Source organism: Malaya genurostris, chromosome 2 (genome assembly GCF_030247185.1).
Source record: "Malaya genurostris strain Urasoe2022 chromosome 2, Malgen_1.1, whole genome shotgun sequence".
Taxonomy (NCBI): Eukaryota; Metazoa; Arthropoda; class Insecta; order Diptera; family Culicidae; genus Malaya; species Malaya genurostris.
This window is the reverse complement of record NC_080571.1, coordinates 97,783,365-97,794,783: the sequence shown is the minus strand read 5'-3', so window position 1 is coordinate 97,794,783 and position 11,419 is coordinate 97,783,365.

Sequence of the window (11,419 nt, the reverse complement as noted above, 5' to 3'; positions counted from 1 at the left end):
ATCAAGACAAATGATGTTCGGTGTTGGTTCGGATTGATTGCTGATCCTTGTAGTTTTTTATCGAAAAATTGTGTTCTGAAACGAAGCTCATTTCTGGTTGATTGAATGCGTCAACAAGAGCTTCCTATGCATCCCAAAAACAGTCACTGTTTTCAATGGACTATGGGCCGGTGGCATTATTCGTGAAAACCGGCCGATATGTTGGAAAGAGTGTGCCAAAATTGGACCTTGCGCATGGGCCAGCGGAGCCGCGGCCAACATATGCATGAAATAATCTTCAAACATTAAATTATATTGATCGTTCTATCGATTAAAATAAATGTTTCGTAGATTTTCTCAAATTGTTTGTGTTTTTGCCTTTCTCATATAGAGAGGTTATGCAATCACTGTGAAAACCGTCTTCACAACCGAGGCCCGGAGGGCCGAATGTCATATACCATTCGACTCAGTTCGTCGAGATCACAAAATGTCTGTGTGTATGTGTGTATGTGACAAATAATGTCACTCAATTTTCTCGGAGATGGCTGAACCGATTTTCACAAACTTAGATTCAAATGAAAGGTCTTAAGGTCCCATACAAAGTTCCTAAGTTTCATTTGGATCCGACTTTCTATTCCGTAATGACAGGGTGATATGCACCAAAAAAGGAATAAAATAGTCACACACGTTTCTCAGAGATGGCTAAAATTCTTTAAAAAGTCTTCGAATAGTTCATCCAGATCCGACTTCCGTTTCCGGTATTATAGTGTGATTGGTGAAAATTTTCAATATCATGAGTATTGTTTCACAAGCAATCGCTGAACGAGGTGCACATTTTTATAAAACTTACTACTAAATTCATCTAGTTGGTAGATCTTGTTAGTTAGTGAATATATAAAACTACTTTGGAACTAATAGTCCGCGGTTTCCGCTTCAGAAAGCACCGATAATAGTGAAGAAAATCTCCCAAAACGCAACTCACTTCGATTTCTCAGCAACCGATTTTCATGAATCATGATTCAAATTAAAGCTCTTATTGTCTTTAAATATACTGTGCAATTTCATCGAGAAACGACTTCCGGTTCTGAAATTATAGGGCGATGAGTGTCGAAACATTCAAATCGTTATTCAAAAGGACGATGCAAAACTGGTAGGCGGCGGCTTTGCTCCGTTCGCAACGTGCTTTAACGAATTTCGTAGAGCGTGCAGGTTTGCCGCATTAAAAGCTGTTCATTGGTCAAAAAGTTTAAAACGAGACTCAGTCAATTTTTTCAGAGATGATTTGATCGATTTCCACAAACAGGCTGAAATAAAAGTTCCTACAGTCTCAAAGGTTGCTGTTTAATTTAATCCGAATACGACTTCCGGCTCAGAACTATTATGTAAAGTGTGTTCAATCATTTAGATTGGAAGGAAAATTTCTTCACAGAATTTCCAAGGGATATTTTTGCGAATATAAGTAATATGAGAAAGGCATCATTACTCCACTAGGTGGATTAAAATAGGTTTTTACTTTTTTTTATATATAAAAAATAGGTATAGAATTCGCTCAAATTTTCGAAAAATTTTCCGCGACCCGGAGGGCCGAATGTCATATACCAATAGATTCAGATCTCAGAGATGGCTGGATCGATTTTGATCAAACTAGTTGCAAATGAAAGGTCACCCTGAACGCTATTGAATGGTTTTGAGAACGGATGTTCACCTTTTGAAATATACTAAGTTTTATGCTTTTTGACAGTATCTGTCACAAATGACCTTGAAAACAAAATATATTTTCAGACTTAGATTCTGCACGGTAATACCTATCCAACAAGCCATAGATTGTTGAAATCCGTTCATTTTTTAACGGAGATATCGAAATTTTTGTGTAAGCGACTTTTCCCCCATATTCCAGCAGTAGAAGTTCTGAGCGCTGTATGGCAAAGAAAGGCTTGGGAGCAACGTAAAACACGATTTTTTATACTGTTACATACAATTGTTTCTAAGTACCAAAAAGACTGCCTACAGCATCCTTTTTCATAACATTTTGCCTCGGACCGATTTTAGCACGGTTCGTTTTTGGCAACATAATCGTTCGAATATGACATATTGAAAAGATGGCAGTACTTCCGAATGCAGAACATTTTCATAATTATATGGATTTAAACTGCTTACAGCAATAAATGCTGGAAGAAAATAACACCCATATACCATTCGAATCATTTCGTCGAGATCAGCAAATGCGTATGTGACAAATAATTTCACTCAATTTTTTACCTTATTTTCGAAGATGACTCAACCATTTTCTACAAACTCAGATTCATATGAAAATTCGTATGCTCCTAAACAAGGCTCCTGAATTATGTTTGGATCCGACTTCTGGTTCCGGAACTACAGGATGATATGTGAAACGAAATTAAAATTGTGTAACTCATTTTCCTCGTAGATGGCTGAACCGATCTAAGATTCAAATGAAATCTAAGATTTGCTGACTAGAATAGTCGACAACCAAATAAACGTATTTCAGTTTTAGTGGTATTCAGTTTTCGATTCGGAAGGCACCCAACAATCTAACTCGTACTACGATTCCTCAAAGATGTCTACACTGATTTTTAAACATTTGGAAACAAATGTAAACTACTCAGGTGAATTTGTCTGACTTCGGATACACCGATTTTCAAATTCCGACTCCAGTATCGAATCGTTTCTCAAAGCTCAATCGTTTTCTCAAATAAAGCCAAATCGAATTACAGAATCAAAAACTCAAATTAAAATAAACTTATAGTCCCACACAAAATAAATAATTTTATCCAATGCTGACTTCCGATTCTGGAATTAAAGAAGGATGAATTTTTAAAATTCAAACCGATATAGAAGATGATAATCCCGAAAATCTTGAATGTTGGACTCAAAACTATTTCAATTTATTCGTCATATGGCCATACGAATTGGTTTGGGTTATGCTTGTTCCTGAATACAGGCTCTGGAAGTACCATAAATTACCGTAAACTCTAAAGTGGAACTTACTTCGACATATCATGAAATGTTTAATCGATTGTCCCACTTTTAGATAGAGTAATGAGTGATTAAAATGCCAAATTGCAGCTTAAAACGACGGTCATTAAAATAATGTCATGAAAACTGAAACACCGAAGAATATTCATGCAAAAAACACCTGCGGATTGATAAAAAAGATATCATCTCACTGCTAGGTGGATTAAGCACGTTTTTTAAGTCACCCTTTATATATAGCTCACAGGATTGAAGAAACAAGAGTGATAACATTACCTTAATATAAACTCAGGAGTGCTGCATGTCCCCTTACATACTGAGCTCTATGATACATTAAATAGTCATTATCAATATGACGTGCCCGGGTTGGCGGTTCAATGCATAAGGCGCCGATCTTACAAGCCAGTGGTCGTAAGTTCGAGTCCCAATCTGGAAGGATTCTTAGTGTCAGTAGGATCGTAGTACTAGCTATGCAATGATCCTGTACGCTATAAATCGGCTGCGAAGTCTGTTGAAACAGAAAGGCCAAATTCCACAAAAGGAATGTAATGCCAAGACTTTGCTTTTATATGACTGCGTGGTTTTAGAACGGAAAGTAGTTTATTGTTGAAATACAATATTCAATGTTCTAGATTACTTGTACTTGCTGTAATTACTAATCAATGTCGTTATTGTAGAAAATTAAATATTGCTAAATTTTTGCATCATGCATGCATCTTAAACACTTTTATTTGCTGGAAAGGAACCAGATATATTTTATAATCCGGTTACTCTAAAACCGTATACGACATCAGAAAGTGGAAAATGAAGATATGATAAGATATGATTTCCATCATGAAACAATGGAGCGTCATTCGCCGCGTTTTTATTATTACTACAGAACCTTAAACTTTACAAAATATAAAACATTTTTTATAAAGGGAGCGGAGAGGTTAGAGTAAAAAAAGGCAAACAAGTAAGCAAGTTTAGTTTCTCTTTCCAATGTTTGGACACGATCACAAACATTTTCCTTACTATTCCAGTAATAACCACTATTCGAAAGTGGTAAAGTATAGAACAATTCACATTGTAATAAATTAGTTTGAAAATTTTAGTTACTTCGTTAAGAAATATAAACGATAACGGAAACGAACTACGAAGATAACAGAAAAAAGTGTTATATCATAAGAAAATTATAGCAAATTTGCAAATATTTATTTCAGTTTCCAAAATATTGGGGGGGCATGGCCACTCCAATAAATTTTTGGAGAGGCGAAAAGTGCTTTGCCCCCCATAGTAACCGCGCCTGCTTCTGCACTTTTAGAATTTGAATTTGAAATACGGATAAGTTACATCAAACATTCTGACACACAATTGAGTATTAAAGACTGTCCCAGAAAGTATGGACGCAACCAAAAATCACTGCCATTTCGCAATGGTTCAGAATCTGTCAATTTTTATGGCTGCATCCTATTGTTCACACTATTCTCTAACCACATGTGCAGTTGTTTATTCGTTTCCATTAGTTTGTTTCGAAATGCGTGGACTTTCAGCAGAACAACGTCGAAAAATTGTGTACAAATGGTGCACAGAACGCGGACTGTCACTGAGAAAGATAGCAAAAATGGAAGGTTCGAAGTCAAATATTCTTCGTGCTAACGAAGAAATATACATCAATGAATGTTTACAAAAACGACTTCTACCCATGATTCGAAGCCATAAGGATCCTGTTGTCTTCTGGCCAAATCTTGCTTCTTGCCACTACTCGAAATCAACGGTAGAATTGTATACTACCAAAAATGTCACTTTCGTCCCAAAAGACATGAATCCACCAAATTGCCCACAACTTCGACCAATTGAGGAGTTATGGGCATTAACGAAGGCACATCTTAGAAAACATGTCTCGACAGCCGAAACCATTCAACAGTTCGAAAAAGATTGGAAAAAAGTATCAAAACTTGTCGCCAAGAAGTCTGTACGGAATTTAATAAGGAACGTTCGCAAGAAGGTGCGCCAGCTAGTCTACAATGACTAAGTAGCAAATGTTGAGAATAATATTTTGTTGTTTTAGTCTAATATTATCAGTATATCGAATAGAATTTGAATATCTAACACTTGTGAATTATTTACAGCGAAATGAAAGTGCATCCATACTTTCTGGGACAGTCTTTATGAAACAATTTTTATAGTTCTTTATAATAAAATAATGGTGGTTCTGAAAAGCACTTTTTATGAAGGCGTTCGTGTTGGAGAGTGACGAGTTGAATTCGAATTCCGAAGGATTCCGTTGACTTCCGTCATCTATTTCCAATCTGACCTGTTGTTCGTATACGAGATATTCAGTGCTATTTTTATTCTGTATATTTAGTATAATACAAGTATAATATTTCCTGTTCATATACCATCAACTTATTTCTGTTCGCTTTATAGAGAACTTTATCTGATATAGAATAATATTTTTTTGTGAAGGAGCATATTTCAAATCCAACTTTGTATACTTGCACATGAAATCAATTGATCTAATATTATCTTGTTTTGAGGCATCTATTTTAAAATTTTCCACAACTATCATCGGTGTATTTTTACGCGAATATGAAACTGGGGTGGGCTTGATTTATGATTCCGCATAGGAACATGAAATAATATATATATATATATATATATATATATATATATATATATATATATATATATATATATATATATATATATATATATATATATATATATATATATATATATATATATATATATATATATATATATATATATATATATATATATATATATATATATATATATATATATATATATATATATATATATATATATATATATATATATATATATATATATATATATATATATATATATATATATATATATATATATATATATATATATATATATATATATATATATATATACATATATATATATATATATATAGTGTTAAGAAATTCTTTCCTTTCGACACATTTAAATATGTATTTTGCAAGAGAATCAAAATGCAGAATAATCTGTATATGTGGCAACCCTGTTTCACACGGCACATTTCGAAATGACACTAATACTAGTATAAATATGTGTTCTACATCAATACTTTCATTTTCGCATTGCGTGAGAGCGTTGCCGTCGCAATTGAATGTGTTAGTGACGGCGCAGACGTTTTTCAACTCCCTGTTGATGAATTTGATGCTATTGGTAGGAAATGGAGGAAACTCAATTAATTCTTAATGATGATATGTATTCCTGAAAAGTGTCTTGAATTGTCATGATCAACAAGATCTACATTTAGATGGGAGCGGGTCATTTCGCCGAAAGTCGTTTCGCCAAAGAGGTCATTTCGCCGAAAGGCAAATTTCGTTTCTAGTTATTCATCAAAATTATCTATTTGTTTTTATGTCTCCTGGATAATTGAATGAGGCGCAGCCACATAACCACAAAGCCGCCGAGGCGACGCCAGCTGAGTTGGTCGCCGACCCGCCGTTGGAAGCCGCGGCCTCTTGCATACAAACCTGTAACCGTCTCGTTTGCCCGGTCTATTCAATGCTAGGTTCCTTTACTTCAGTTAGGTCCGAATGAGCGATAGCGAGGTCTGATAGTACACGAGCAAAACGATGTGGCGGAGCCGCATTCGATATTTTTTTCATTTGCACTCAGTTACCGGGAAATATCACAAACAATTAGTTGGTAGATACTCTAATAAAGTCAAAGTCAAACAAGTTTTCTTGGAAATTTCGTTCTGAAGATTACGGACGAAAAATAAAATAAAAAATAAAATAAATAAATCATTGAGCCTTTCTGTATTATTTCAGAAGTACGATTGTAGTTAAGTTATCATTTTTCATTTGTCTCTATTTCAAATTAATTCCAATCACGCTTTGAAGACTGTTGAAGAATTCGGCGAAATAACCCTTTCGGCGAAATGACTTTCGGCAAAACGGCTTTCGACGAAATGACTTTCGGTGAAATGACCCAAATTCTAATGGCTCTCGTCCGAAATTTACCTAAGAATTGATTGTGATTTTCAATTTGACAAACTTACAATGAATTCCGAATCGAATTCCGGAAAACATAACTGAGCATTGTTTCCATGATGACAGATAACTTCCACTTGCAGACTTTTGGTGTGGTTTCGCTGTGTGCCCGGCAGCGACTGTTCTTCGGCAAAATTCTGCTGTTCGACGCTCGCTTCATTCCAAATATTTCTCTTTCGTATGTCTAGCTTCGACAAACGTTGCTCAGAGAATGATGAGGAAAAGTGGAATGTTCATCATTTATATCGATGCAGTTGTACAGCAGCGGATATTCTGTACTCTTTCTCAGAACACGTTTCTGATTGGATGGTGCTGAAATGGGTCAAATCAGACATGGTTTTCAATAGTGTACTATTGCAACACTTTAATGTTGTTTCAATACAGGTTTAAATTGAAAAATTTCGAATCCATTGATAGTTAGATCATATAAATCGTTCAACAGATCACTGAGCTATGAGCTTCCAAAATACGAGAAAAACAAACACGCGTCATCAGTTTTCTTCTTTGATACTCGTTGATATAAAATATTTCTGAATAGTTTAATTTTGAATTATTTGAGATTATGTCATACAACTGAAAATTTTATCATGAAATTATGATAGTATATGGTAAAAGGTATATTGATATGTTCGATACAACAAGAGATATTCACGATCAAAAACTTTTCACTATCTCAGAGGGTAAATTTTGAAAATGCGCCCCATAGTAAAGTAAATCGCATTCTCGATAAACCTTGAAGAAACAGGTTCTTTGACCAAAAAAACCTCCGGGCCACGATCCGTTCTTGTAAGAAACATGCGCTGTTCTTAAAATTTTTCTGTCGTTCTTTCCATCGAATGGTCAAGGAAGATTTTTCGTTTCATCCATATAAGATCGTCATCATCTGGAAGTTGAAACCAGCAGATTATGGAACCCGTTTATCGTTCACGAACAATATGCTCGAAATACTTGGCAGTGGTGAGATGGGCATCATTTGTCGAAATCGAAAGTTCCGAACCAAACATACCATTCGTCGTTTGACCCAGTTGTCATCAAACCAGTCGGCTCACGAACAATCTCTCATGTACGGTTTTAATTTCCTCCATTCAATAATTGCTTCGGAAAGGAGGTCGTTTCCTAACTTTTCCATTGAAGTCGTGATCAAACGAACGCTTCCTCCACTCAGAAGTCAAATCACGGTGTTTTTTTTTACCCACCCACAACATATCTTGCAGGAACACGGCGGCACCTAATTTATGTCGCGTTTTTTCGATCCCTTTGCTGCGCACAAAATAAAGAAGAACAACAAAGGTGAGCCTGGCAGTTACCGGTATCTGCCGAATTGCGCTTGATTCTATTTGTTTTTCTGTATGCCTCCACCTCCATCCGGTAAGGGGGGGAGTGGCAGTACGAAATAATTTTCTTACTGGAAAAAGTGCCGCCAATCCGTCACTCTCGAGAGCACTTCTCGGTGCTTCTCTCCCGTGGCAATGTTTTCGAAAGATGTCTGAATTTATATCTGGCAAGACTCGGAAACGTGACTTATGGTTCCCGGTGGATCACACGATTTCAAACAAACTGCGAGTTCCGTTGATTCCGGCGAGGGCGTGCTGCAAAAAAAAATCCGTGATTTCAGTGACTGTTGACCCCCACTCGGCAGCAAAACAATCCCAGCTCAAGTGAAGAATTAACTAGAAGACGCTAATTAAAAACATGTAGAAGATGAAAGTCTTCCTTTCAAACAACTTTATGCTGAGACCGACTGTGAAGGTAAACGTTAAGGTACGATCAAACAGTTAAAAAATTTCTATTTGTATCAGTAATTATTTTGTATAATTAGTACCGGATCCAAGGAAAAAACAAAACAAGCATTATTACTGAGGGTCTTGAATTGGTTGTTTGTCGAGCATGATCTTAAAAATAAGTGTTTCCGTATTTACAAAATAATAAGAATATTTTTGCTTGCCCGTGTACGCCGTAGAGTGCAAAACTCAGTGAGCACCATGCTACAGCTTTGAGTATAAAAATGTCTCCGGCTCGCTCGGAATGGCCACTTTCGTAACATCAAAACCAAGTGGGTGTAAAGTTTTACGCTCTTCACTCCACTGAACTGTGTGCCATTTTGTACCAAGAAAATAAACTCTGCCAGGAGACGGGCTCTCGTCAAGCAGAGCTTTGAAGGACATTCTTAGCGAAACGTAAATAAATATGAACAAGCCCGGAAGATGAAGTGCGCTTCGTTGCGACAACTCAAAGTGTCCCACCGAGTGTCATTAGGAATCTTTCGCTTCACCTGGTCAGCAAGGTGAAAAATCAGGATTCTTATGCCGCTGCAGCATCTTAGAACGCTGCCGGCTCTTGTGGCAATTACTTTCACCCTCGAGGTAAGATGACTTACGTTGGCGACGTAAAGAGCATCCTGAAGCATCCCGAAGAAACGCAAGCGAACGGATCGTCCCATGCCGATGGATGGTGTGCAAACAAAACAAGTGGAAAACCCCTGTTCATTATCAAACATTTCCAGTTGGAAGGGTGCACTGGTGGTAGGTGTACATACATACACACTAGGATAACAACCGACGCTGTTATGAAGGCGATTTGCATATGAATATAGACAACAAATCTTTGAAGTTTTTTCTTGTCCTTCAGCATGTGGTGCACCGGTTTTTAGAACGAACACACACTGCTGGCATAATGAAGTCGAGTTTGCTGGTGTAAACATGAAAACAAGAATCTATTGAGTTAGAGCTTCTGACGGCAGTTTTGACAGCGCTAGTTTATTCAGAGTGCAGCATGATGATTTGCAAAGCTGAAACAAGAATTCTGCCGTATAGTGTTATTCTAAGAGTATTTAAAGGGTAGAGCGCTCAGTTATTATAATGTGAATGGATGATGAATTGCTATTGCTGAATATTTTATCTGATATTAGGTTCTGATTATGAACACAGTACTAATACATATCTATGCAATTATCTATTACGTTTCCCTTTTTAAATCTCATTGAAAATTTTCGATTTTTATAATATGTGTTCTAATTTTATTCCTTCGGTGTAAAATGAGATTTTCAAAAAGAAATAGCGCACAAGAATTTCCAAAAGCCAAAGCATATTTTAAGGAAAAAATACTAACAAAATAGTTTGTTGAATTCTGAATTCATTCGCTAAATTCTTTTCTTAACTTAGCACTTCGATCAATAAGTTCAGTCCGGGACAAACAGATGAGTCACTAATTAATAATCCATCAGATGTCATCGGTTAAAATTTTATGCTATTCGGTTCATTAATTATAAATGTATTATAATATTACATCATTACAAAAATGATCTTCAATCTTTCATGTTTGCCAATCCGTTTGACAAAATCTTTGCATTCAAAAAAAAAAAAAAAAAAATGTTGTCAAAGTTTGCATTCAAGAAAAAGAAAAAACGTCAGTCGGTGTTGAACAGTCGTTCGCACCGCACGCGTATAGCTCTTGGCTCCTGGAATTTTTTTTCTGGCTACCTAGAGTTTCATTGATTCAAGGCTTCAGTCTTTTTCAAGGCTACCTGAATCACTAACTAAGTGACTAAGTGATACAAAGAGTGATATTAGAGTGACTAAGTGATACAAAGAGTGATATTAGAGTGACTAAGAAATTAATCAGCCTTTTTTAAGGCTAGCTAGGAGTCTAATCGAAGACTAATTTAGCCTAGTTAATTTAATTTAAAATTTCATTAATTTCAAAAATGCCTGCGTCCAACCGGAAAGGCAACAAGCCTAAGGCTAAAAATAATTCAATACGGAATAAATCACAATCCGTTATTCAACATTTTTCTAATAACATTCATGATCTTATAGAATCTGAATGTAAAAATAAAAGACAACGGACGGATTTCCCTTCCGTTGATCCTATGCCGTCTAACAATATTTACGAGATTCTTCCTGAATCCGATTGTAGCGACATAGAAGAAAATTCTTCAAAAATTCCCAAAATGGACGCTTGTCGTTCTGGGAAGAAACATCAATCTATGCCACCAGTGACGGTGATGATTTCCGACTTCAAAGCATTCCGTACTGAGCTTTCTACTTTTCTCCCGGAAGTAAAAGTCTCATTTCAAATCGGACGAAGAGGAGAATGTCGAGTCTTGGTGGATGGATTGGAAGATTACGAAAGTCTTATTCGATATTTGTCCGAAAAACTTCATAAATTTTATTCATATGATATAAAATCAGACAGACCTTTCAAGGCTGTCTTGAAAGGATTATCAAATGATCAAAGTATTGATGAAATTAAAAATGAACTAAAAGAATTGCTTGGTTTTGCCCCTTCCCAAGTAATACTTATGAAAAAAAGAGCGAATGGTACTTCTAAACCACGCTCTGGAATTTCCCATGAACTTTACCTAATACACTTCAATCGAAGTGATGTAAACAATTTGAAAACTTTAGAAAAAGTACGTTTCATTTCCC